Source organism: Pristis pectinata, chromosome 7 (assembly GCF_009764475.1).
Source record: "Pristis pectinata isolate sPriPec2 chromosome 7, sPriPec2.1.pri, whole genome shotgun sequence".
Taxonomy (NCBI): domain Eukaryota; kingdom Metazoa; phylum Chordata; class Chondrichthyes; order Rhinopristiformes; family Pristidae; genus Pristis; species Pristis pectinata.
In genome coordinates, this window is record NC_067411.1 from 26,539,654 (window position 1) to 26,566,939 (window position 27,286).

Consider the following 27,286-nt stretch of genomic DNA (forward strand, 5'->3'; position numbering starts at 1 on the left):
AATCCTGCAGTAAATGCAACCTCAATAGCCAGTGTAGAGCCAAAACATTTCTGTGCCTATTAAGTACCGATTTCTCGTTCATTCTGTTTCCATTAGGAAACCCTACCATTGGAGTATGCACTTATCAATTAACTTATCAGCCCTTACATCTTTGGGATACAAGAGCAAACTCCACACAGGCAGCACCAAAGGTCCGGATCAAAACCCATCACTGGAGCTGTAAGGCAGTGGCTCTACTAGCTGTGCCACTGCGTTGCTGAGTTACCACCCAGCTTAAATGATTCACAAACAGCAAAATTGTTTTGTTTCATCATCACAATTAAATCTGCAACATGGTTTTAAAGAACATATTTGTGTTGCATGGTTTGGTCAACCTGTCTAACCATAGCAATACCAACAAAGACTTGTGATCTGCCAAGAACTACAATTCTATCTTTTGTTTTATGTCACATAAAATGGTATTTAATAATCTATAGATATTTAATGACAAGTTTTAAGGGAGCTACATTCAGTAGCCTCCAGGATGGACACAGGTATTGTAATGCATGATTGTTTTGCACCCTAACTCTGTAAGCCATGCAGTAAACCACACTTACTGCTGCCTGTTCTCTATGGTGTAGAGTCATCCTGTTCTTTGAAAGGATGCCAGAATTTGTGAATGGCTAGCTCCAGATTGAGCCTGTTTAAATCTTACCTCCACCACCTAAAGGTAAGGTTCATTTTGGCTGGAAGAGAGCGGGCAGCTAACTTACACCTGAAAAAAATGGAACACAAGAGCAGACTTCAGTTTTCTGACACTGCTCTGGTGTTTTGGAGTCTTTGTTGGAGTAGATCAATAGAAGTGTTCAAATCAAATTGTGGACAAGATATCTACTCAAAAGGCAAATGGGTACAGATATCCTGGAGTTCAATACTAATGGCGATCCAGATGCCATACTGCATGAAGTTTAGAGACCTCACATAAAAGATCAGGGTCACAGAATATGCCTTCAGTCACCACAGCTTATCAACTGCATCAGTTATTATTCAAATAAGCTTTACCTTTCCTTCACACTGCTACAAGCCTTGCAACAACACTGCCAGCAATTTAACTATCACCCAGACACACTGCACAACAATCATTGATTTACTTCACTCTCTCATGCTGGACAAAACAATGTACAGAGGGTAATGTGTGTGCCTGCGTACCCTAACTCCCATGGAGGAGACAGTGCTGGCCATGAGTTTACTGTCATGTGCACAAGTACAGTGAGGTACAGGTACAATGAAAAAGTTGCTTACAGCAGCATCATAAACACATAGGTTCAGACAATGCACAGAATATAAATTATACAACAGTGAAGAGAGAAAAAACTGTGCAAAACAAGACATTAGTGCAAAAAGCACAATCAGAGATAAGTCCATGGTGGTGCAGACTACAACCCAGTCTTGACCTAGATCATCTTCTAAAACCTTCTTCAGGCTCCTCCACTCCAAGCCAGAAACTTTCAAACATCTATCCTAAAGCCCTGCAAAGGAGTACCAGGATGGTAAAATCACATGAAGGTGGGCACTAAGAGCATACACAAGGGTGATTATTGATTCTGGTAAGGAATATGGTCTGATTTAATTTATAATTTTGATTTAATAGATTTATTATTGCTGACTTTATTTTTCCATTGTGTTCAAGTGGACATTGTGAGGATCAGTGGCAGAGATAAGGTAAAGTCCGGAACTCTTGCTAAATTGTGATCCGGGATGCTGATTACAGAAATAGTATTCAGATAAGTGAAAAATCAAAAAAACTGCAGATGCTAGAAGTCTAAAATAAAAATAGAAAATAATGGAAATACTCAGCAAGTCAGGCCACATCCATGAGAAGAGCAATAGAGCTAATGTTTCAGGTTGAAGACCATCCATCAGAACTCCCCCCTGTACAATGTAGTAGTGAGAAAAGAACTGTCTTACTGAAGAAACGTTAAATTCAGGCCTATCATTTCCCTCCGATTGGAGGAAAAGGATCCAATGCTACCATCCAAGTTTGAATGGGCAAGAAGAGAGAGTCCTGGGTATTTATGTACAATTTTTGAAGACAGAAGACTAAATGGTTTTACAGAGGGATTGCATGTAAACTCAAGAAAATTATATAAACTACTAATCTAGCCCCAAATGAAGTGCCAAAATCCTATTCTGGACACAACAATTTAGGAAGAAACCTTTGGAATGTGTACAGAAACAATTTACTGAAAATAGCTCTGGAGATGAGGAATTACTGTTGCTTGGATAATCAAGAGAAGCTGAGATGGTTCTACTCAGAGCAGAGAAGGGCAAAAGGATACTTGAAAGAAGTATTTAAAATACAAAAAAAAATTCCAAACGCAAATCATTAACTGGACAGCATAGATTAATATGAATGAAAAAAGAAACATAAGCAACATGAAGAGAAACATCTGTTTGCACAATAAGTGATTAGGATTTGTTATGCACTAATCGATAGGGTAATGGAAACAAAATCAATATTGGACTTCAGTGGTCATTCAGATAAATAAGTGAAAATTGTTCAGAAACATGCGAAAAGAGCAGGACAGTGGACTGAAAAACCACAAAGTAGGTGCAAAAATTCTATGGTTGATCTGTATAAAAAACAATGCTTACCTGCTGTTGTTCCCAATCCCTGGGAATCCCAGTCTAGTCTCTAGATCTAGCATCCATAGCTGGAGGAGACCCAGATGTCCATTAGCCCAAGTGTGAAAAACTCCTATCTGACTTCAAGCTTAAATAGACTAGTCATAATTTTAACCTGTGCCCTCTTCTGTATTACCTCACCAAATGAAGTTGTTTCCATATTTGTTACATTTTTTAAAGATGGCTTTTAGTGTTCCTACGCTTAAAGGCTCCAGCTTATTTTTGAAGGCTCTTCAAAACCACAAAGAATTATTTTTGTTCTATTTATTCATATTAAGGAATGAAGGTATCAATATCACTGTAGTGTCCAGAATAGGACTTGGCACTTCAGTTGGGGCTAGATTAGTAGTTATAAAGTTTTAACATCATTTATTGCTGATACCTAATTGCCCTTCAGAAGGAGATAGTAAGCTACTTATTGAAATCATGCAACACTTCTGGTTCCGATAATGTTAATCCAAAGTTTAGATGCATCAACAATGAACAGCAATGTATTTCTAAGTCAGTAAGCTGCATTACAATGGTAGGAACCTGCAAACAGTGGTGCTCTCATGCGCCTGTAGTCCTTGACCTTCTTGGTGGTGGAAGTTGGAAGTTTGGGAGATGCTGTTTGGGAGCAGCCTGGGTGATTAAGTGCATTTCATTTGTAAGATGACACATCCTGCCTCCACAATGCACAGCTGATGGAAGTATTAATGCTTAAGATGGTGACTGGAAATCAAGTCAAGGGTTGCTTTGTCTTGCATAGTGTCAATGTTCTCAAATTCTGAAGTACAAGTGCCTTGTAGAGCAAAGGCTTTAATGGTGTCAGAAGGCAAGTCATGCTACAGGATACCCAGCCTCTGACTTGCTCCTGTAGCCACTGCGTTTATGTGGCTAGTTGAGATGGGCTTCTGGTCAATGGTAATCACCAGATGCTGATGGTAGGGAATTCAGCAATGGTAGTATCATTGAATGTCAAGGGTAGGTGGTTAAACTCTCCCTTACTGGAGATAGATGTTGCCTGAAACTTCACCAGCACATGCCTGAACGTTGTCTCGATCTTGCTGCATGCTAGAATGAACTGTTTCATCATCTGAGGAGGCAAATGAAACTGAACATTGTGCAGGTCATCAATGAGTATCCCCACTTAATTGAAGGTCATTAATGAAGCATCTGAAGGTGGTTGGGCAAGGACACTGTCAATAAGTATTCCTATGGTGCTGTACTGCAGCAGGATGATTGACGTCAAACAACCACAAGCAATCCTGCTTTATGCAAGGTAAGACTCCAGATAGTAGAATGTAAATGTGCACCAAATTTCAGGATATATATTAGCCAGGATGCCACTGACAGCAATTTTAACAGGGCACCTTGATGCCACATTTAGTCAAATACTATCTTGCTGTCAAGGGCATTGCACTCCAATCAATTCTGGAATTTGATTCCTTGCTCTATATTTAGATGAAGGTTAAGATAAGGTCTACAAACTTCCAACAATAGTTAATGCACCTTGGAGTTGTAGTAAGGACTACTCCAAGATAATGTTTGAAAAACAAGTGCAGCAGAATTATTAACTTATGCTGAACAAAATTTGAGCACAAAACTCCACAACCTTTTGCAATGATTTCAGCCAAATTCAGCAATGAAAAGCAAACAGTCAGTTAATATATTTTCCCTGAAATTTGGTGCACAAAGTGTAACGTACTATCGTAGATGGGATATGACCACAGCCTTGAAATGTTGTTTCTCACTTTGGAGTTCCATCTCCTATGAAATAAAGGCCAACACTTCTTCACCATGAAACATTAACAGCCGTAGATTCACATTCCAATCAAAAAAAAAATCATACTTTTAACAGTTAATACATGATTTGCTGACGCCCTACTTGACTGGACAGATTTGCATGAATTTAGGAATCTTATTTGGATAGATAACTTAAAATGTTTTATACACTTATAATATTGTGCAAATGAGATTGAAAGAAACTAAACTGGTGAATTATGTTTTCTGTTGGTCATTCATTTTTTCTTCATTATACCTAACAGCAATGTTATTTCTATTCATTATCAATCATCAAATTTTCTTGATAACCTAAGGGGAAACTGCGAATTCTTTTAATAAAAGGCAACAACCAAAAATAAACTAATATGATATAATCAATGAATTGCCTATTGTACCTCTTAAATTACACAAGAGCAGGAACTAACTGCAAATAATAGTACAATTTATATATGATTAAAAATCTTCTTGTGTTAAAGTAGCATAGTATAGGATTCAAACAGATTATTGTGAATCAATCATTTAGAATTTGGAAATAGTTCATTAAATATTCATGAAATGTAAATTAAAGTACGTGTAAAACATGGATGTATCTTTTGAAAGTGAAATAAAATGTCATCCATGTCCAAATATTTTACTCCTTTGTTTGGGATGATTCATTGGTTCACATGATCCAATATACAAGAGTCATGATGATCCACTTATATTTTAAAACTGACAGCACATTCAGACAAAAATTAATGCCGATCCAAAGCACAAAACATTAGGACCAATGATCAAAGTATCAGTCAAATTGATGGATTTTAGGGAGGGTCTGAAAGGAACAGAGAGAGGCAGAGCAGAGAGATTTGGTCCTAGATTATGGTATGTGAATGCATGCTTCTGCAGGTTCAAGTATTCTGCCAATTTTTTTGTCATATCTTCTCTTGCCAATGTCAGCAGCAATTTCACCATAAAAAATAACATTTTGCAATGGAATTCTAAACCTTATATCTTTATGAGAAATATATTACATGCAAAAATCATTAAAGAGAAACTAAATTAGCTAGCATTTTACTGGAAGCTGCCTCGACTTTGTGCTTTTCTTGTTCTAAATATGTTCTTTCTTGTAAAATTGTGTACAATTTATGTCTAATTTATGTATTAATAAATGTTCTTGTCCATATGACAATAAACTCCACTTTGACTTCCTAAATCAACTGAAGACTGAAATTATCTGGTCCAATAATATGCAAAATAATGGGCTAACATTTCTAATAATGTTACTTCTTTCTCTCTAGATGTTCTCAAAGGACATATTTGTAAGACGTCTAAACTTAATATCTCCAAGATACCATACATGAATTCATTTGTTTATATTCACATCAAATACAGTTTACACCCAACAGCATTCCCAAATAATGTGAAAAAAATTACAAGGAAAGAAAGATGTTCTAGGCTTACACAATCAACTCAAATTATTCCCTCAATTTATGTCCCTTTGCTGCATGATACTTAATGATGTTTTTAAACTTACAAAGAATGTAAATAACAAATACAAAAAAATTCTCTAGTACAATAAGATAACAAATAAGTTGGGATAAAATTGTGCTTGTGAAGGACAATTCAAACACCAAACAAAATTTCCTATATTTTTCCTCAGTTTCAGTATTACCCTCACAGATGAAAATACATCTGCAATCCACACGTGGTAGCACTTCTGCTTGTGTACCATACTCCAAAGCCTCAAGTGTATATTGAAGGTCAGGAAACCAAATCCAATGCTCACTGCTTGTCAAAATCAAGAATATAATGCACCAGAAAAAAAAGGATTTATGGCTTGCATCAGGTAAATATTTCAACTTGGATCCGGACTGAATATAATTGAGAGGAGAGGTAAAAAGGAATAAAATAGACAGACAATGAGTAAGAGAACAGAATAACTATGAACATAAAAGGGAACCCATAAAGTCTTCTACATGCGTGTAAATAGTAAGGAAGAGTAGGAACAGGTCCAATAAAGGAACAAGAGGACAATTTATGCATTGACATTATGGTTAAACTATCTCATGTGTATTTTATATCAGTCTTAACCAAAGAAAAGAATGCTGTCAAAATCTCAGTAGAAGTGAAGGGGAAAATAGACAAGTTATATATAGGTAAGGAGGAAGGCTTACCAGGTTTAAAGTAATCTTGTCCAGGTGATTTGTTGGGATGTATCATGAGATGCAAAGGGAAATAAGAATGGAGATTGAAGAAGAACTTGCCATGGTATTCCAATCCTCCCAAAGTACAAGGGAAAAGTAAGAGGATTGAAAATGGCAAACATGATATCCTTGTTCAGAAAGGTACACAGGGATATATTTGGTAACTACAGAAATGGTAATGGAGAAGTTTTTAGAAATAATAATAAGATTAAAAAAAACAATAGGCATTTATCAATGTGCAAGTTAATAAAGGAAATCCAGCAGGGATTTGTAAGTGGTAAATTGGATCTGATTGACCTTATTGTATTTTTTTTAAATGAAGCAACAGTGCAGCAATGTAAGCAATGTAGCAGATGGTGTCTTTACCCATCTTCAGCAGTCATTTAACAAAATGCCACATAACAATTGGGGCTCATGAAATAAAAAGATCAGTGGGAGAATAGTTAAGAAACTAGTTAAGGACAGAGGTGGAGTGCTGTAGTAAACAGCTAATTTTCAGACTACAGGATAATAAATAATCACAAGCAGCATTGACCCAAGTATTGACCCATCATAGGACCAGTGCTTTTTGATATGCATTAATGACAAGAAAATGAATTTGTGGAGTAAGTTTTCAAAATCTGTGGCGGTCACAAAACTTGGTTTAGTGATGTGAATGTGAAAAGACTACAAGAGGACATAAAAAGGCTTGCAGAATGGGTTGACTAGAGTCAGATGAAATAGCTAAGAAGTGTGAAATGATATATTTGACAGAAATAGCAAAGAGAAAATACAGGCAAAAATGGCAGAGTTCTTAAGGATACACACAAGTCTTTGAAAGTGGCAGGTCACATTGAGAGAGTGACTGTTAAGTGTAGGAAGTCTGGTGCTTCGTTAATAGAGGCATAAAATACAAAAGCAAGAAGGTTATGATGAACTTTTTTTTAAAAGAAACATTGGTTAGGCCACAGCTGGAGTGTTGCACCTAATTCTATCCACCACACTTTAGGGACAATATTAAGATCCCAGGGATGGTGAAGAAAAAAGTTTCATTGGTATGGATCTAGGGATGAAAGGTTTCAGCTACAAGGTTAGACTGAGGAAGCTGAGGTGATTCTTAGTTAAGAAGATTGAGAGAAGATTTGTTTACAATGCACCAGTGTATGGTAGGTTTAGGTTGCATAAACGAAATGAAACTGTCCTCATTGGTGGGTAGTTCAAGGACCAGCAACATGATTTTTAAGCATTCCCACTCCATGCTGATTGTTAAAATCTACCCCACCACTTTAATTACACACACTCCTCACGCACACTGGTAATGGTTTGATTTAGGGATTGAATACACTCTGTTGGATATGGACTTAATTTTCAAATAGTATGGTTTCTATAACTTTAATAATTCAGATTTGGTTCTTCTTGCTGTACGAAAATGGCCTCCCCCTACTCCCGAGATCACAATGACTTGCTATCATAGAACATAGAACAATTACAGCACAATTCAGGCCCTTCGGCCCACAAAGCTGTGCCGAACATGTCCCTACCCTAGAAATTACTAGGCTTACCCATAGCCCTCTATTTTACTCCGCTCCATACACCTATCTACCAGTCTCATGAAAGACCCTGTCGTATCAGCCTCCACCACCTTTTCCGGCAGCCCATTCCACGCACTCACCACTCTGAGTAAAAAAGCTTACCCCTGACATCTCCTCTATATCTACTCCCCAGCACCTTAAACCTATGTCCTCTTGTGGCCACCAATTCAGCCCTAGGGAAAAGCCTCTGACTATCTACCCTATCAATACCTCTCATCATCTTATACACCTCAATCAGGTCCCCACTCATCCTCCGTCTCTCCAAGGAGAAAAGGTCGAGTTCCCTCAAACTGCTTTCATAAGGCATGCTCCGCATTCCAGGCAGCATTCTTGTAAATCTCCTCTGCACCCTCTCTATGGCTTCCACATCTTTCCTGTAGTGAGGTGACCAGAACTGAGCACAATACTCCAAGTGGGGTCTGACCAGGGACCTATATAGCTACAACAATACCTCCCGGCTCCTAAATTCAATTCCCCAATTGATGAAGGACAATACACCATATGCCTTCTTAACCACAGAGTCAACCTGCGCAGCCGCTTTGAGCGTCCTATGGACTCGGACTCCAAGATCCCTCTGATCCTCCACACTGCCAAGAGTCCTACCATTAATACTATATTCCACCAACATATTTGACCTACCAAAATGAACCACTTCACACTTATCTGGGTTGAACTGCATCTGCCACTTCTCAGCCCAACTCGGCATCCTATCTATGTCCCTCTGTAACCTCTGACAGCCTTCCAAACTATCCACAACACATCCAACCTTCGCGTCATCTGCAAACTTACTTACCCACCCCTCCACTTCCTCATCCAGGTCATTTATAAAAATCACAAAGAGTAAGGGTCCCAGTACAGATCCCCGAGGTACACCACTGGTCACTGACCTCCACTCAGAATATGACCCTTCAACAACCACTCTTTGCCTTCTGTGGGCCAGCCAGTTCTGGATCCACACTGCAATGTCCCCTTGGATCCCATGTCTCCTCACCTTCTCCATAAGCCTCGCATGGGGTACCTTATCAAACGCCTTGCTGAAATCCATATACACTACATCTACTACTCTCCCTTCATCGATGTGGTTAGTCACATCCTCAAAAAATTCAATCAGGCTCGTAAGGCAGGACCTGCCCTTAACAAAGCCATGTTAACTATTCCTGATCATATTATACCTCTCCAAATGTTCATAAATCCTGCCCCTCAGGATCTTCTCCATCAGCTTACCAACCACTGAGGTAAGACTCACCGGTCTATAATTTCCTGGGCTATCCCTACTCCTCTTCTTGAATAAGGGAAAAACATCCGCAACCCTCCAATCTTCCGGAACCTCTCCCGTCTCCGTGGACGACACAAAGATCATCGTCAGAGATTCTGCAATCTCCTCCCTCACCTCCCACAGCAACCTGGGGTACATCTCATCTGGTCCCGGCGACTTATCTAACTTGATGCTTTCCAAAAGTTTCAGCACCACCTCTTTTCTAGTATCTACATGCTCAAGCTTTTCAGGCCGCTGCAAGTCTCCACTACAATCCCCCAGATCTTTTTCCGTGGTGAATACTGACGTAAAGTATTCATTAAGTACCTGCACTATTTCTTCTGGATCCATACACACTTTCCCACTGCTGCACTTGATAGGCCCTATCCTTTCATATTTCATCCTCTTACTCTTCACATACTTGTAGAATGCCTTGGGGTTTTCCTTAATCCTGCCCGCCAAGGATTATGTCCCCTTCTGGCTCTCCTAATCTCTTTAAGTTCCTTCCTTTTAGCCTTGTACTCCTCCAGATCTCTAACATTACCTAGCTCTCTGTAACTTTTGTATGATTTTCTTTTCCTTTTGACTAGGTATGCTTTTCTTTTCCTTTTGACTTCTTTTCATTTTCATTTCTTTTCATTGTAGCCCCAAGTATAGAAGTATGAAAGAGTCATTTATAACTGCGTGATCACAGCCGAGTCTTATATAATTCATTGCAATTCATATGAAACAATATCCAACAAAAAACAGTAAATGTCCAATAAAAAGTAAATATCCTTGTATACGCTATGGATTAGAAATAGTTTCATAAAATAATTAAACCCTCATCCAAAGTGAATGGAATCAAATGTGGGGTCAGGTTCTTATTCATGGTTAAGTATCTAGCCACCTTTACTTCTGCCTATATTAGATCTTTTTCTCATCTTCTAGGGTCCTAAGATTAGCTCTTTTAGTTTTTGTTCACCTAGTCCACACACGTCACTTACATTAATGTATATATAAACAAGACCTAACCAAGGCCACAAGTAAAGCAAAGATGTCATTTTTGGACTACATAACATAGAAACTGTATTGAAGTATTAGAGAGGAAGTAATACAAATTCATTCAGAACCTATTTGTATTTAAAAAGAACAGGTATAAAGTCTTGAAATACCAATGCTGTGTCCCTTAGAATTTAGATTATAAAATTTTAAATATATTAAAGTTCATTGATAATTAGTGGGATGGGATGGCAGGTATTTTTTTTATGAAAAAGAAATGGTCAATAAGGTATGTAATGCACCCAGGGAATTAATGACTGAAACAGAGAAACTGCCAACATTTAATAGATTTCTATTTCTAATAGCATTCTATTAAAAAGTATGGGAAAAGGGAAGGCATGAAAAAAACTGAGCTACTACTTATATGCTCCATAATGTCAAACCAGACTGGTCAGACTAAATTGTCTAATTCTGCATTGGAATATCAATATAATGCAGTTGAAGAGATGTTGATGCCAGTATTTGTTTATATTGCCCTAACAACTCTTAATAGTTATATTAGTAAGTGCAATTAACTTCAGGATTCCCAACAGCCTTCACTTCAACATACAAGAGTGGAAGTCAGGGACAAGCCGATCTACAAGGAGAATGTCACAATTCTCTATAGCACCAATGACCAGAGGTAGTTACATTTCATACCAAATGTCCATATTCAAACTAAAAGGTAACCAACCCCTCTAAGGTAGACAGTATCCCCACTGAATTTCTAAACCTCAGTAGTGAACAGTCTCAGTCACAAATCCACAGTCTTATCCACATCTTATTTCTCCCAAAAGGAACCCCCACCTGCCTTTAAGTCTTTGACTTGTAAAGTTATTTGGAGCCGAGTGGGAAGGAGCACTGGCTTGGCTATGCAGTTATTAAATCTGCCAGAGAGGACTGTGTTGGCTCTTCAATTCCACCATCACACTTGTCCAATTGTAGTTAGCTCAGCTTAACATGACCCACTTTTTTGTTCCAAGTAGCTAAGGCCTGCTGCAGATACCTGTACCACTATTCCCAGGGATATGGAGATGATTAGGTAATTACCTCCCCAACCATGCCTAAAGACTCCACTGCTATGACTAGAATTGAGTTTATGGACATAATATGGATGCAATTTTTCTCTACTCATTGCATTTCACTGAAAGGTTTGCTGCGATTTTCAAGAAGTTGTAGCATTTTGAGATTTAAATGTGCTGTATAAATAAAAGTACTTTTCTCATTTCAGTTTTGGTTATGCATAATCTCATTTTGCTATCCTGTACAGATATTTTCTGACTAGATTCTGTGCATAAACTTTGCTTGCTATAATATACACTAGCCTGGTGCAAGTTCTGCAATATACCACCCTGTCTCCAACTCATTGGCTGGCACAGCAACGTCAGTGGAACACCGCACAAAGATAATTGCCAAATATAGAAGCAGAAGTGTCCTTCATTTAGATATTAAGTTTCCTTACCACTGTTTTGCAATAACTAAAATAAAGTGCAAAAATTTCAGGCTTAGCAGTCCATAACAAATTAAATTCTTTACAGAGACATGTTTTTCTATTACAGCAAAATCCACACACCTTTCAAAGTCCATATCCAGCATTTTTGCGGTAAAAATTATATACCAACAAATGAAGTAATATCACAAATGTCTTCATATCCCCTGCACCAGTATTTGAGGTGTATGTCAACTTCATTCAGGGGAACCTTGCAAACCTTAGTTTTGAATGGAAAAAAATATAAAATTTAAACAGAGTATTTGTAGTATAAGGCAGGCACTGTGCCACATATTATACTTTCCACAGACAAAAAGAAAACAGCCAGGGACTTGGAAGGTTGATCTGAAAAATTGTCTTACTTTTCCATGTCACCAGAATTCTTCTCATACTGGTGTACATAATTTACAGTGAATACTGTCAAATTTAGCTCTGCAGAAATTAGTGAAAATTAAAAGCAAAATATTACCCAACATTGCTGTAGTGGTTTTAAGTTGTCTAATAGATCTCAACACAAATCAATGCTGCAGCATCAACAATGCCAAAAAGAATATTTCCTCATTCATATTACACATGACACTGCAGCCCAAAAAAAATGCAACTCTAGAAGAGAAAATGTAAGGACATTAAATAAAAACAGAAGTGCAAGAAATACTTAGCAGATCAGGCAGCTTAGAGAGAAAAACAGGGTTAATGTTTCAGACTGATGACCTTTCATTAGAACCTTTTTTCCAACATCTGTGGTATTTTACTTTTGCAATATTAAGTCATTCTTTTATTAGGTCAAGGGAAGAAATTTTCCTTGTTTTTGTTTATAAGTAAATGACTAAAGTGTATGCTATTCAAACTGTACACCTAGATATTTTTAGCAATGATGAAAAATGAAAAAATAATGCAATGTGCTGATGATCATTGCACAGCATAAAAGCATGCTTGCTACCACTAAATAAGGTCTCCCACCAATCCAAGTCAAATAAGGTCCACACATCTTCACATTTAAATCTCTCACAGGTGCACTGACTCTTTTGTATCATTATACCAACCTTAAAATCCAGTTGCTGAAATTATTCTTACTTGCATTCTCACCAAGCTTCCTCCCAATCTAAAGAAAATTCTACAACCTGAAACATAAACTCACAGATGCTGCCTTACGTGCCAAGAACCTCCAGCATTTTCAGGTTTCATTTCAGATACTGAAATATTCTGTTTTTGGAGACATGTAGTTGCACCTCATATAAAGCAGCACCGAGTATTATTAAAACACATATAATAAGTGTATTCATAGCTTTTGTGTTGATATGATTATACTTGCAGTGTTTATTTCTTTAGCTATATGCTATTCTATGTCCCAAATGAGACATTTTCCAAAAATAACTAAATGGTTCAATATTAACTATCAAAGACATAAGGCGCAAGGCCCTTTCACCTATCAACTTAAAGTTTGCTGACTTACATTGCCTTCATAATAAGCAATGCCTCTACCTTAAAATTCTCACCATCTTCAAATGTCTTCATTGCCTGGCCTCTCCCTATTTCTGAAATCTCCTCCAGACCTACAAACCTCCAACACATCTGCATTTCTTCAATTCTGGCCTCTTGATCATCCCAAGGTTAAACGTTCCACCAAAGATGACCTTGCCTTCAGCCTCTAAAGCTCCAAGATGTGAAATTTTCTCCCTAAAGATCTCCAGATCTTTACCTCCCTTAAGTATTAAAGTATTAAAAAGGTACAACATGATGCAATTATTCGGAAAATGCAAAGAAGAAATGAACATACCAGGCCAATACTAAGGGAATAAAGTAAAAACTTGTCTTAAACTCACTCATGCAATTTAAAATAGATCAGCTGATAACACCAGCCCTGATTTACATTGCAGGACACACACCTCGTGTGAGGTGATCTCAACCCCAATGAGAAACAGAGCCAGTTTTCACTTGAAGGATTAAAGGGAGTCAGCATTCATCACTGATAACCTGTTCCACAAGTCCACCACTCAATAGGAAAAGAACAAACAGAAAAATCCTGTCTGATTCTACTCTTATATAACTTGTGTGAATCACGTTATTCCAATTCTGCAGATATCATTCACACAATCTGATTCTTTTCATTAATTTTTATAATATGCGGAACCACAAAATCAGCACAATATTTAATAGCGAAAATGTAGGCTTTATTGTGAAAGAGATAGATAGGGGGCAGTAACATACCTGCTTTCTGATCATGTCTGGATTCACATGACAGTGTTCCTGCCTTCTTGAAGCTAATCATCATATCCTTCTTTATGACAGTTACTAACTGCAATAACAATACCCTTCAATATTGTCCAATCTAATGAGAAATCCATAGGGTGCAAGCAATTCTGAGACTAATGAACAACTGCACGTACAGTTCATTCCCACGCTCCTGTATTCTGAACCGTGACTTGTGAAAGTTATGCAAGCATTAAAATTCTAGAGTGTACTTCTAACAAGAGAACTTTCCATGTCTTCAGGTTTACAATTAATAAATCAGCAATTTGGCAACATTTTAGCAATCCTTTAAGTCTGTCCTTGTTTTTTTCTCTGACTCATGTTATGTTACATATTGTCCCTCTCTTTTCCTTTGGAAGTAATGCTTCAGCTATACCTTTAACTCTCTAAGTGCTGAATCCTTCTCACACTGAATAACCATGCATTTTAAAATCACAGAATGGATACAAAGAAGACAAAAAGTACAGTCAAATCACATGGTTTTCTTTTCCAATGTGCCAAGTAGAATAAGGGAATTAGCTGTTCTCATTAATTTATAGCTACAGGAGGAAGAAGGAAGAATTGAACAAATCAATGATACTTTCCTTTAACATACAACATTGAAAAGTACAGTATGGGAACAGGTCCTTTCACCCACAATGTCTGTGCCCAACATGATGCCAAATTAAACTAATTCCATCTGCCTGCACATGGTCCATATTCCTCAATTCACTGCCTATTCATGTGTCTATCTAAATGCCTCTTAAAATGTTGCTATCGTATCTGCTTCTACCACCTCCCCTGCAGCACATTCCAGACACTGACCACTCTGTAAAAAAATACTTAACTCACACAGCTCCTTAAACTTACTCCTCTCACCTACGCCCTCTAGTATTTGACATTTCCACCCTGGGAAAAAAGTGTCTATCTACCCTATCCATGCTTCTCATAAAATGTATGTACTTCTATCAGATCGCCCCTCAGCCTCCAATGCTTCAGAGAAACTAAGTTTGTCCAACCTCTCCTTATAGCTAATATGCTCCAATTCAGGCAACCTCAGAAGAGGTAAACCTGGTTTACCTCTTCTGCACTCTCTCCATAGCCTCCACGTCCTTCCTATCACATGGCAATCAGAACACTCCAAATGTGGCCTAACCAAATTTTATAGAGCTGCCACATGACTTACCAACTTTTATACTTAATACCCTGACCGATGAAGGCAAGCATGTCGTACGCCTTCCTTAGCACCCTATCTACTTGGGTTGCCACTCTCAGGAAGCCAAGGACCTGCACCTCAAGATCCCTTTGAACATCAATGCTTCTCAGGATCCTGCCATTTACTGTATACCTTCTTCTTACATTTGACCTCCTAAAGCGCCACACCACACACTTGTCTGGATTAAACTCCATCTGTCATTTCTCTGCCCACATTTCCAACTGATCTATATCCTGCTATATCCATGGACCACATTCCTTACTATCCACAACTCCACCAATTTTCATGTCATCAGCAAACTTACTAATCAGACCACTTACATTTTCATCCAAATCATTAATATGTATTACAAACAACAGAGGTCCTAGCATTGATCCTTGTGAAACACAGAACTCCAGTCAGAAAAACACCCCTCCATCACTACCTTCTGTCATCTATGACCAATCCAATTTTGTATCGAATATACCAGCGCACTGTGGATTCTATGTGACTTAATCTTTTGGATCAGCTAACCAAGAGGGACCTTCTCAAATGCTTTAATAAAATCCTTGTAGACAACATCCACTGCCCTACCTTCCTCATCACTTCCTCAAAAAAAAACACCAAATTTGTGAAACAGGACTCCCCCACACAAAACCATTCTGACTATCTCTAATGAGTTCATGTTTTTCCAAATGCAAGTAAATCCTGTCAGTTAGAATCTTCTCCATGGAACCATAGAACAATACAGCACAATACAGGCCCTTCAGCCCACCATGTTGTGCCAAACATGGTGCCGAATTTCCCCAGCACCAGCCTATAATTTCCTGATTTGTCCCTGTTGCTCTTAAACAAAATAACAACACTGGCTATTCTCCAGTCTTCTGGCAGCTTGCCCACTGCTAAAGTGGATACAAAGATCTCAGATCTCTGTCAAGGCCTTGGCAATCTCCTCCGTTGCTTCCCTCAGTATCCTGGGATAGATCCCATCAGACCATGGGGACTTATCCACTTTACAGTTTTTCAAGACACCCAACACCTCCCCCTTCTTAATATTGGCATGCCTTAAAATATCAACATTCCCCTCCATAACCTCAGCTTCATCTATGTCCTTCTCTTTGGTGAATACTGACATAAAGTACTCATTAAAGACCTCATCCACTTCCTCTGGCTCCACGCATAAATTCTCTCCTTTGTTCTTGAGTTGACCTACTATTTCCCTAGCTACCCTTTTGCTCCCAATATATGCCTTGGGATTCTCCGTAATCCTACTTGCTATGGACATTTCATGGCCCCTTTTAGCCTACTCAATTTCTTGTTTAAGTTCTTTCCTGCTGCCTTCATAGCTGTCAAGGGCTTTATTCCATTTCAGCTTCCTAAATCATACATAAACTGCCTTTTTCTTTTTTTTTACTGAATTTACAATATCTCTTGTCATCTTTTAGCTGCCTTTCACCTTTGGTTCAATAAAAAATCTATTCAGAAAAGTGTTATTCTGGAACTCTCTTATTCAGCTAAGAAAAAAGAAATATTAAAATTTAAAAATCTAAGTTCTCCAGGCCAAAAATAACAACTACAAATATTTTCCTGTTGTTTTCAAGATGAATCTCCTCAACAACTACACCTCACCCCACATTTCATGCAGATAACATCTAAATCTCTTACATTTCAATCTTTTATTCCCCCATTCACAGTTAAATTGTAGGTTATTTTTGAGCTCATCCCATCCAAATCTGATCAATGTTTCATTAATTTGGTAGAACAATGCATTGATGTTCCTGTATGCTCCACTGTAAATAGTAGGTCATGACTCTGAACATATTCCTTATTACAGCTTTAGTCATCCTATAAATTAAAGCTTGTCTTTGGATGGGAAGGGTTATCAATTCTAATAAGGGAATGCTCCAGGAACCAAGAGGAGTGCACCTCCAATAGGCAACAGTGGAGAAAATCAGATATCAAAAGGGCAATGGTGCAAAAAAAAAATCAAGGAAAAACAGATAAAATAGGCCAGATGAGACAGGCCCTATGACAGAACAAATGAAAAAGAACAACTATCAACATGATGATGCCACTGGAGATTGAGAGAAGATGAGTCTGGAGACTTGGATACAAGACAATGTAGCAAGAAAAAACAAAGGGAAAACAGTGTCTGGAACAACAGAACCACAGGTAAGATGATGGAGGGAAAATCTATGAGATAGAGTTAACAAAATTTGAGAGAGGAGTGAAGAAATGATACCATCTGAATAAAACTCAATAACCTTACAAGCCTTTAAGATATTTCTGCCGTAAATAACCAAGCTGGTGTGCATGATAAAAATATTTACATTAAGCATTTCCTGCCCTCTTCCTACAATCAAGTCATAGCCTGCTATTTTTAAATCTTAAGATTGTATCTGAGAAGTCACTTCCTCACAAAATGTATTTTTCAATTGTTATCATTTTTGTTATTCACAAATTTTAAAAAGTGATGGATCAGTTAGCAAGATTGTACCAAGAATGCCTTATTTAAGATGATCTCAAAATAAATTATTGGGGAGGCTAAAAAATATCCTTATATATGCAGGCTAAAGTATACAATGCCTGCTACCAACTTTTGTTGAACCTGAGTTAATAGTTATTTTAAAAACTGGATCATTGACTGACGTTAAGCCAAATAGAAACAATTATGGATCATGAGCAAAATTTAAATGGAACAAATTCAAAACATTTCATGAAATGTTAAGAAATTTCCGAGTTCACAGGTCACAGAAAAAACTATGAATCTGATAACAGCCTGGTTGTCCTGCTCAAGACCAATGTACCTTAACAAATGGGCCAGTGTCAAAAGCTCTCCTGTCCACTGAAGCTGGTCAAATCCAACCAGCAAATTACCAACACATCAACTGTGGCACAACATGTTGACAACAGTGCCATCATCCGTCACTTGACAAGAGGATTATTGTCAACAGCAGTTTGAATTCTGCTAGGACTACTTGGCTAAAAAGAAATATTCTAGCGTAGGTCCAAACATGGGCAAGAGCTGACTAACAAAAGGTGAGATGGAAGTGGCTGTGATGCAGGTTGTTGGTGCAAAATCTGTTTAATGTTCATTGGTAAGTACAATTTCTTATTCAGAGAGCATTGGGTGAATTGAAAGAGGAACAGCAAATGAGGTAAATAAGCGAAGTTGATAAATGCTTATGATATTTTTCCCACGTATTTATTATCACCGTGTAAAGTGCTTACCCTGAGCTTCACGCAAGCAGGGAATTTCATTGCACCTTGGTGTATATTACAATAAACTAATCCGAATCAGCTGGACAGTCCAAACGGAGTTTGCTGTGTGCGCGATACTTAGAAGACCGTCAGAAGTTTGACACGTCTCTTCCAAAGTGATGCTGATCTGCCACACTGATCAAAGCGCTCGGTCAGCCGCAGTCAGACCGATTATTCATTAAAGACAATCATCGCCAACATCAGAATTAGATAATCCAGCAGGAAGCCAATATCCCGACCCCTTAATTTCGACTAGTTCGCTCGCTGCGCTTTTTACACCAAACTTTTCTTTGCATAAAACAACCGGAGCTGCAGCGTCGTGCGAGAATTCTTAAAGCAACTTCAGTTCGAGCCTTCAAATCAATCAAGTGTGCCCTGCTCCCGGTTACATACCTGCAAGGTTCCGCTTTTCCTCGGTCCAACGACTGCGGGTGCTCTCTTGGAGCGCCCGGGATCTTTGTTTGCAACTCCTCCGCGTCTCGATTTAGGAGCGCTCCAACATGTCATCCATGTTTCAGAAATCACACTGATGGTTTCTTGGCATCCACCAAAACGTGGACCTGACTTGGAGACAGGCAGGCTGCACACGTCACCGACTCTGACTGAACGGTCGAAAACAAGATGCAAGCGCCGCGGGGCTTGGTTGTCAGGAAGTTTCCCTCGCCGTGGTGCTTTGCGACCGGTCTGGAGGGTGTCGGTGACAGTTGGTCGCCACCCTGAAGCTGCACCTGATGGAAGTGCCTCGGGTACAAACAGGCAATAACGACAAAACAAAACCTTCCGTCTTGAACTACTGGGGATTTCACTAATGCAGCGCCTCGCTAAACAGAGGAGAAGCCGCGTTCGCACGAACTCCTAGGTGCAAGTCCTGGGATCTCGCCAAGCTCCGGCAACACAACCAACAGCCACGGGCGCTGCCTACCCAGAACCAGCACCGTTCATTGGCTGCAGCTCTTGCCTTGCCTAACCTGATAGGTCGCTGCCTGCGGAGTAAATGCAATAATTGGCTAAACCCCTAACCCTTTGTCTGCCTTCATTGGCGAATCCAGTCTATCGGGCGCAGAGTATCTCGGCATCGGATTGGCTAAGATTTGAATGTATTGGTTGAACCAGATGAAAATCCGAGACCCTGCAGATGTTGGAAATCTGAAATAAAACCTGCTGGAGATACTTAGCAGGTCACTCTACATCGTTCTGAAGAGGGTATTTGACCAGAAACATTCATCCTGTGCCACTTTCCACAGATGCTGCCTGACCTGCTGAGTGTTTCCAGCACTTTTAGTCTTTCTTTCAAAACTTCAGCCCAGTTTCTTTTCCACCTGCATCATCCCGGATTCAAGCAAGTGTTTCCACCAGAGTTTGCAGCTCAACTGGTAGTCACACACAGCAGGAGTAAAATTTTTTATTAAATTAAATCAGGGATGTAGTAACCCCAATAATATTGATTCTCAGAACATCATCATTGCAAACTCAACTTTTCCATCAGCTTTCTCCTTGTTCTCCAGACTTCTGCCAGTGCAGAGCTCCAAACTATTCTCAAGATCATTATCAGTAAAATACTACAGGAATGTCACCCTGGCAAAGTAGGTAATCATGAGTCTGTCCTGCCTTCTGCAATAAATATTTTATCCGTTGTGAAGAATAATTATTGCTTTAATGCTATTGCTCCTTTGAGGATTGTGTCATGTAACTAACTGCTCATTAGGATGTAGAAATGTTTATGGAAAGTTGTAGAGAGGTGGTCTGTAGGAAACCGTTGAATAATACGAACACAGCTTGTTTGGAGCTCCTTGTATTTCATGTATTTCTTTGGACACTATGCAAATGAACTTCATTCATTGTTAAGGGATCCATGAAAACATAAACGACGCACTATTGATGAGGATGTGATGCCAACAATTCACAGCCACCAAGAGTGACAAATTCATTCTGCCCCTTCAGGGTGGCTCTGGAAAACTTATGATCAATCCATATTTAACTTCAGGAAACATAGAGACAAATTTGAGAAGAGGGGTGGTGAATACAGGACTGAAGGTGTTATATTTGAATGCATGCAGTATACAAAATAAGCTAGATGAGTTTACAGAAATTGGCAGGTACGATGTTGTGGGCATCACAGAGTTGTGGCTGACCGAAGATCACAGCTGGGAGCTAAACATCCAAGGATACACATCCTCTCAAAAAGACAGGCAGGTGGGCAGAGGGGTGGGTTGGCTCTGTTGGTAAAAAATGAAATCAAATCCTTAGTAAGAAGTGACATAGGATCAGAAGATGTAGAATCCTTGTGGGTAGAGTTAAGAAACTGCAAGGGTAAAAATACTCTGATGGGAATTATATACAGGCCTCCAAATAGTAGCCAGGATGTGGGGTACAAATTACAACAGGTGATAGAAAAGGCATGTAAGAGAGGCAATATTAATATGATCATGGGGGACTTCAATATGCAGATCGACTGGGAAAGTCAGGTTAGCACTGGATTCCAAGAGAAGGAATTTGTAGAATGCCCATGAGATGGCATTTTAGAGCAGCTTCTGGTCAAGCCCACCAGGGAAAAGGCAATTCTGGATTTGGTGTTTTGCAATGAACCAGATTTGATAGGAAGGTTAAGGTAAAGGAACCCTTAGAAGGTAGTGATCAAAATATGATAGAATTCACCCTGCAGTTTGAGAGGGAGAAGCTAAAATCAGATGTATCAGTATTACAGTTGAGTAACTGTAACTACAAAGGCATGAGAGAGGAGCTGGCCAAAGTTGATTGAAAGGGGACCCCAGCAGGGAGGACAGTAGAGCAGCAGTGGCAGGAGTTTCTGGGAGTAATTCAGAAGACGCAGGGTCATTTCATCCCAAAGAAGAAGAAGCATCCTAAAGTGAGGATGAGGCAACCGTGGCTGACAAGGGAAGTCAAAGGCAACATAAAAGCAAAGAGAGGGCATACAATATTGCAAAACTTAGTGGGAAGCTAAAGGATTGAGAAGCTTTTAAAAACCAACAGAAGGCAACTAAAAAAACAATAAGGGGAGAAAAGATGAAATATGAATTAAGCCATCCAATAATATAAAAGTTTTTTCAGATATATAAAGACTAAAAGAGAGGCAAGAGACGACATTGGACCACTGGAAAATGGCTCTGGAGAAGTAGAAATGGGGAACAAAGAAATGGCGGATGAACTGAATAAGTGTTTTGCATCAGTCTTTACTGTGGAAGACACCAGCAACGTGCCAGAAATTCGAGAGAGTCAGGGGGCAGAAGTGAGTGTGGTCGCTATTACAAAGGACAAGGTGCTTGGGAAGCTGAAAGGTCTGAAGGTGGACAAGTCACTTGGACCAGATGGACTACACCCCAGGGTTCTGAAAGAGGTAGCTGAAGAGATCGTGGAGGCATTAGTACTGATCTTTCAAAAATCACTAGAGTCGAGAAGGGTTTATATATTTATATATACACACACACACACACACACACACACACACACACACACACACACACACACACACACACACACACATATATATATATATATATATATATATATATATATATATATATATATATATATATATATATATGAGGTTTCGGGGTACTTGGAAGCACATGAATAAATAGGCCAAAGTCAGCATGGTTTCCTGAAGGGGACATCTTACCCGACAAATCTGTTGGAATTCTTTGAGGAAGTAACATGCAGGATAGACAAACGAGAGTCAGTGGATGTTGTTTACTTGGATTTTCAGAAGGCCTTTGACAAGGTGCCACACATGAGGCTGCTAAACAAGATAGGAGCCCATGGTATTACAGGAAAGGTACTAGCATGGATAGAAGATTGGCTGACTGGCAGAAGACAAAGAGTGGCAATAAAGGGGGCCTTTTCTTTCTTTTTCAAATTTTTTATTAGTTTTCAAATTAATACAGATTGATATATAGCATCAATATTTATACATGTACAATATTTATGCAAGAGATCAGGATAATAATCATAGCATAGATAATCATAAAGAACAATAAAATATTTAAAAAATCTGTAGATCCAATGATCTCTTAGTAAATGAATATAATATAAAAGAAAGGAAAGAAAAAGATTTATTATATAAATTTTAAAAAAACAAATCAATAAGAAAAATTGTAAACAATATAAACTAAACTAAAGAAAATTTCAAAAAAAAACAAACAACAAAAAAAAAGAAAAAAAAAAACTGTGCTAAAATTTCTCAGTAGAAACAGAGCAATATTATGTCATTAACTCCGTTCCTCCAAGTTGGAAAGTTATTGAAAGGGGATCTATATCATGTGAAAATATTGAATAAATGGACTCCAAATATCTTCAAATTTAAGCAAAGGATCAACAGTACCACTCCTAATTTTTTCCAAATTTAAACATGATATAGTTTGAGAAAACCATTGAAAAGTAGTAGGGGGTATTGGATCCTTCCATTTAAGCAAAATGGATCGTTTGGCCATTAATGTAACAGAAGCAATCATACGGTTAGTGGAAGCAGATAAATGGCCAAACTCTATCCTTGGTAATCCAAAAATTGCAGTGATAGGCTGAGGTTGTAAATCAATCTTCAATACATCTGAAATAATGTTAAAAATGTATTTCCAATATTTTTCCAGAAGAGGACAAGACCAAAACCTATGTGTCAAAGAAGCCACATTCGATTTACATCTATCACATATAGGATTTATATGGTTATAAAAACGAGCTAACTTATCTTTGGACATATGGGTCCTGTGGACTACCTTAAACTGTATCAACGAGTGTCTGGCAAACATTGAAGATGTATTGACTAAATGAAGAATTTTCTTCCAAGTCTCTATAGGTATAGATGTCTGGAGTTCACTTTCCCATTCATTCTTAATTTTGTCTAATGATTCTAGACGTATTTTCATAATTAAATCATAAATTATTGCTATCAAGCCCTTCTGATAAGAATTAAGACCTAAAATTTTTTCCGTAGTTTCAATTTTGTAAGGTGTTGGAAAAGAGGGTATAGTAGTTTTTAAGAAATTTCTAATCTGCAAATATCGAAAAAAGTGTGATCTAGGCAAATTATATTTATTAGACAATTGTTCAAAAGATGAAAAACAGTTATCAATGAATAGATCCCGAAAACATATTATTCCCTTCCTTTTCCATATGGAAAAAGCTGAGTCAGCTCTGGATGGATGAAAGGGGGCCTTTTCTGATTGGCTGCCAGTGACTACTGGTGTTCCTCAGGAGTCGTGTTGGGTCCGTTACTTTTCACATTATATGTTAATGATCTGGATGGTGGAATTGATGGCTTTGTGGCCAAGTTTGTGGATGACACAAAGATAGGTGGAGGGCAGGTAGTGTTGAGGAAGCAGGAAGTCTACAGAAAGACTTGGACAGGTTGGGAGAATGGGCAAAGAAGTGGCAGATGGAATACAGTGTTGGGAAGTGTATGGTCATGTACTTTGGTAGAAGGAATAATGGTGTAGACTATTTTCTAAATGGGGAGAGAATTCATAAATTGGAGGTGCAAAGGGACTTGAGAGTCCTGGTGTAGGATTCCCGAAAGGTTAACTTGTAGGTTGAGTCAGTAGTGAGGAAGGCAAGTGCAATGTCAGCATTCATTTCAAGAGGACTAGAATATAAAAGCAAGGATGTAATGCTGAGGCTTTATAAGGTATTAGTCAGACCACATATGGAGTAATGTGAGCAGCTTTGGATGTGAGGAAGGATGTGCTGATGTTGAGAGGGTCCAAAGAAGGTTTACAGGAATGATCCCGGGGATAAAAGGGTTAATGTATGAGGAGCGTTCGATGGCTCTGGGCCTATACTTGCTGGAGTTTAGAAGGATGAGGGGGGATCTCAATGAAACTTATTGAATATTGGAAGGCCTGGATAGAGTGGACATGGAGAGGATGCTTCCAGAGTGGGAGAGTCTAGGACCAGAGGGCACAGCCTCAGAATAAAAGGACATCCCTTTAGAACAGAGATGAGGAGGAATTTCTTTAGCCAGAGGGTGGTGAATCTGTGGAATACATTGCCACAGACAGCTGTGGAAGCCAAGTCATTGGGTATATTTAAAGAAGAGGTTGATAGGTTCTTGATTAGTAAGGGTGTCAAAGGTTACGGAGAGAAGGCAGGAGAATGGGGTTGAGAGGGAAAAATAAATCAGCCATGATTGAATGGTGGAGCAGACTCAATGGGCCGAATGGCCTAATTCTGCTCCTATGTCTTATGGTCTTATATTTCCATATTTCCTTACAACATAGACAAAGACCATTCGGCCCATGCCAGCTCATAGAGCAATCCCATCCCCCAATAATCTTCTCTGTAACCTATTCAACCAAACATTCCCATCAATTCTATCACCCACCTGCACACTAGGGGTACTTTTTTTTTACATTAGCCAATCAACCTACCAATGCATATGTCTTTGGCCTGTGGAAGGAAACCAAAGTTCCCAGAGGAAATTCACTTGGTCACAGGGAGTACGTACAAATTCCATACGTACAGCATCAGAGGAACTGTAAGGCAGCAATCCGACTAGCTGCATCATTGTGCTGCCCACTAGCTGCGCCAATGTGCTGCAGCAAGTTAAAATGTGCACCTGAGCATGAGGAAAAAAGATAGTGCAATCAAAATTGATTTATAATAAAAGACCAACCTCATGCCTATCAGAGTGGTAGTACAAAATGGGAGACTGGTCCCAGACAAAGTGTATTGGAAACCTCAGGGCTTATGACAAAGGACCAGGACCATTCAATTAATATATTAAAAGGATGGAGATGATTTTCATGCAAATAACATTATTGAAATAGAGATAAAGGGCAAATATGTTCAAAATGAGTCTGCAAATGAATGGAAGAAGGCTATCTTGTTAGTAGATACTTACACAATGCTGGAAATCCCACGTATAGGACTAACAATGTCTCATTTAATTAAGTAATAAAGAAGTTGGAAAACCAGTTCAACAGAGGCATCATAAATCATGGATATTTATAAATGGTCAGGGGAGATGATTATCAAGTACATCTGTAAAAATGTTGTAACATGTAATATTTGTTCTGTACTTAGATCACACACTGAGAGAAAGATTTGTGTGAGGTCTGCAAGGTCAAGGTCTCACATGCAAGGTCTCACATTTGAACAGGCTTGCAAGATAATCACATGGGCTTTAACAATTCAAAGGAGCTTCACTTTACATCAGTTACAAACCTCCGTGCAAACCTCAGTTACTGGTTACAAGTCTCTGTGACGCAGCCATTATAGGAAGTACAATTATGTATTTCCTATAATGGCTGTGTCACAGAGATGGGCCACTGAGTGGGTGTCTTCTTTTATGGGAGGAGCTGAAACAAACCCTATCTGGGAATGCTATTCTCATTTTCTATAAAACTATAACCTTGAGAGTAGACTTCCAAAACAAAATGCTAAAGCAGATGCCTTTGTGGGCACTACTGTTTGCAGAAGCCAAAACAAACACAAAGAATAACAGTTTTACTATACAAGTGTACATGATGAATTCTATGTCACAGCAGTGGAAATAGCCTCAGCTGTATATAAAATAAACAAGTTCGAAACAGGTGTGTGAACATGCACACAGTAGATGTACAAATTATGACACAGTTCTCCTGAAGAGATGAAGTCATTTCATTGTAGACATTACAGACCATGTGAATTATATACCACAGCAACTCTGGCCTGATCTTATCAGAGATATTCCTTTTTTCCCAAGCACTTTCCCCCTACTTTGCCTGCAACTTAAAGTTAACTTGTTTTCTCTTTTCTCAGTTCTGAGGAAGGATCTTCAACATGAAACGTTAACTGTTTCTATTTCCGTAGATGCTGTCTGATGTGCTGAGGGTTCCCAGAATTTTCTGATTTTATTTCAGATTTTCAGCATTCACAGTTTTTTTTGATATTCATGAATTACAGACCAATCAGGTTTGTATAAAATGGGGTTACTGGTGGTGACTGAAAAACTAGGTATGGTAAAAATGAAGGCAGTCACCAGGGGATTTCCCTATTGACTTGACATTCACAAAGACATAGAAAGCGTGGCCACTAGATGCACAATGTGTTGAGACTGTTAAGCACAACCTCCTAAAGCACAACATCAGTTGTGAAAGTAGCCAGGAAGACTATTCTAATGGGTTCAATTTAATTGTTATGAAAAGAAATAGACAACTTTTTTGGTACCAATTGGCAGTCATTTGAAGTATTTTGAAATCAAACAAGTTGTCTCACGCACTAACACAGACCATATGATTAAGGAAATAAGATATATCTTTGGCGTGCACACGCTGCCTGAAGTCATGTTAAATAATTCCGACCATTTCAATTTGAACAATTTATAAAGGGTTGTGGAATAAAAGCACTGTTTCTCTTGTCTCTTACTCCCAACGGAGAAGCAGAAAGGTCAGTTTGCATATTAAAGGAGGTATTAAAGCAGGTTATAGAGTGTTGAGTGTTATAAAGCATGACCATGAAACTTGATTATTCTTGACTTCTTCCAGTTCTGATGAAAGATCTTTGACTTTTCTTTCTCTCCCAACAGAGCTTGCCTGACTCTTTTACAATTCTATTTTTAGATCAGATTTCTAGCATCATTTTTTTAGCTTTTGTCTCAAATGAAGGACTTCATCAAATTACAAGAAGAAATTATACAAATGAGAATTGTATTGTCTATAAGCA

At 38.6% G+C, this 27,286-nt stretch overlaps 1 protein-coding gene across 7 annotated transcripts in view; it reads right to left on the reverse strand.

The window, feature by feature from the left end:
* Positions 1 to 19,514, reverse strand: part of arhgef28a (Rho guanine nucleotide exchange factor (GEF) 28a) — a 283,580-nt gene extending 264,066 nt beyond the window's left edge. For all 7 annotated transcript variants that reach the window (XM_052019926.1, XM_052019922.1, XM_052019928.1 and 4 more), the window contains exon 1: positions 19,025 to 19,514. The gene's annotated coding sequence lies outside the window, so the exon portion shown is untranslated. The remainder of the gene's footprint in view (positions 1 to 19,024) is intronic.
* Positions 19,515 to 27,286: the final 7,772 nt, after the last annotated feature.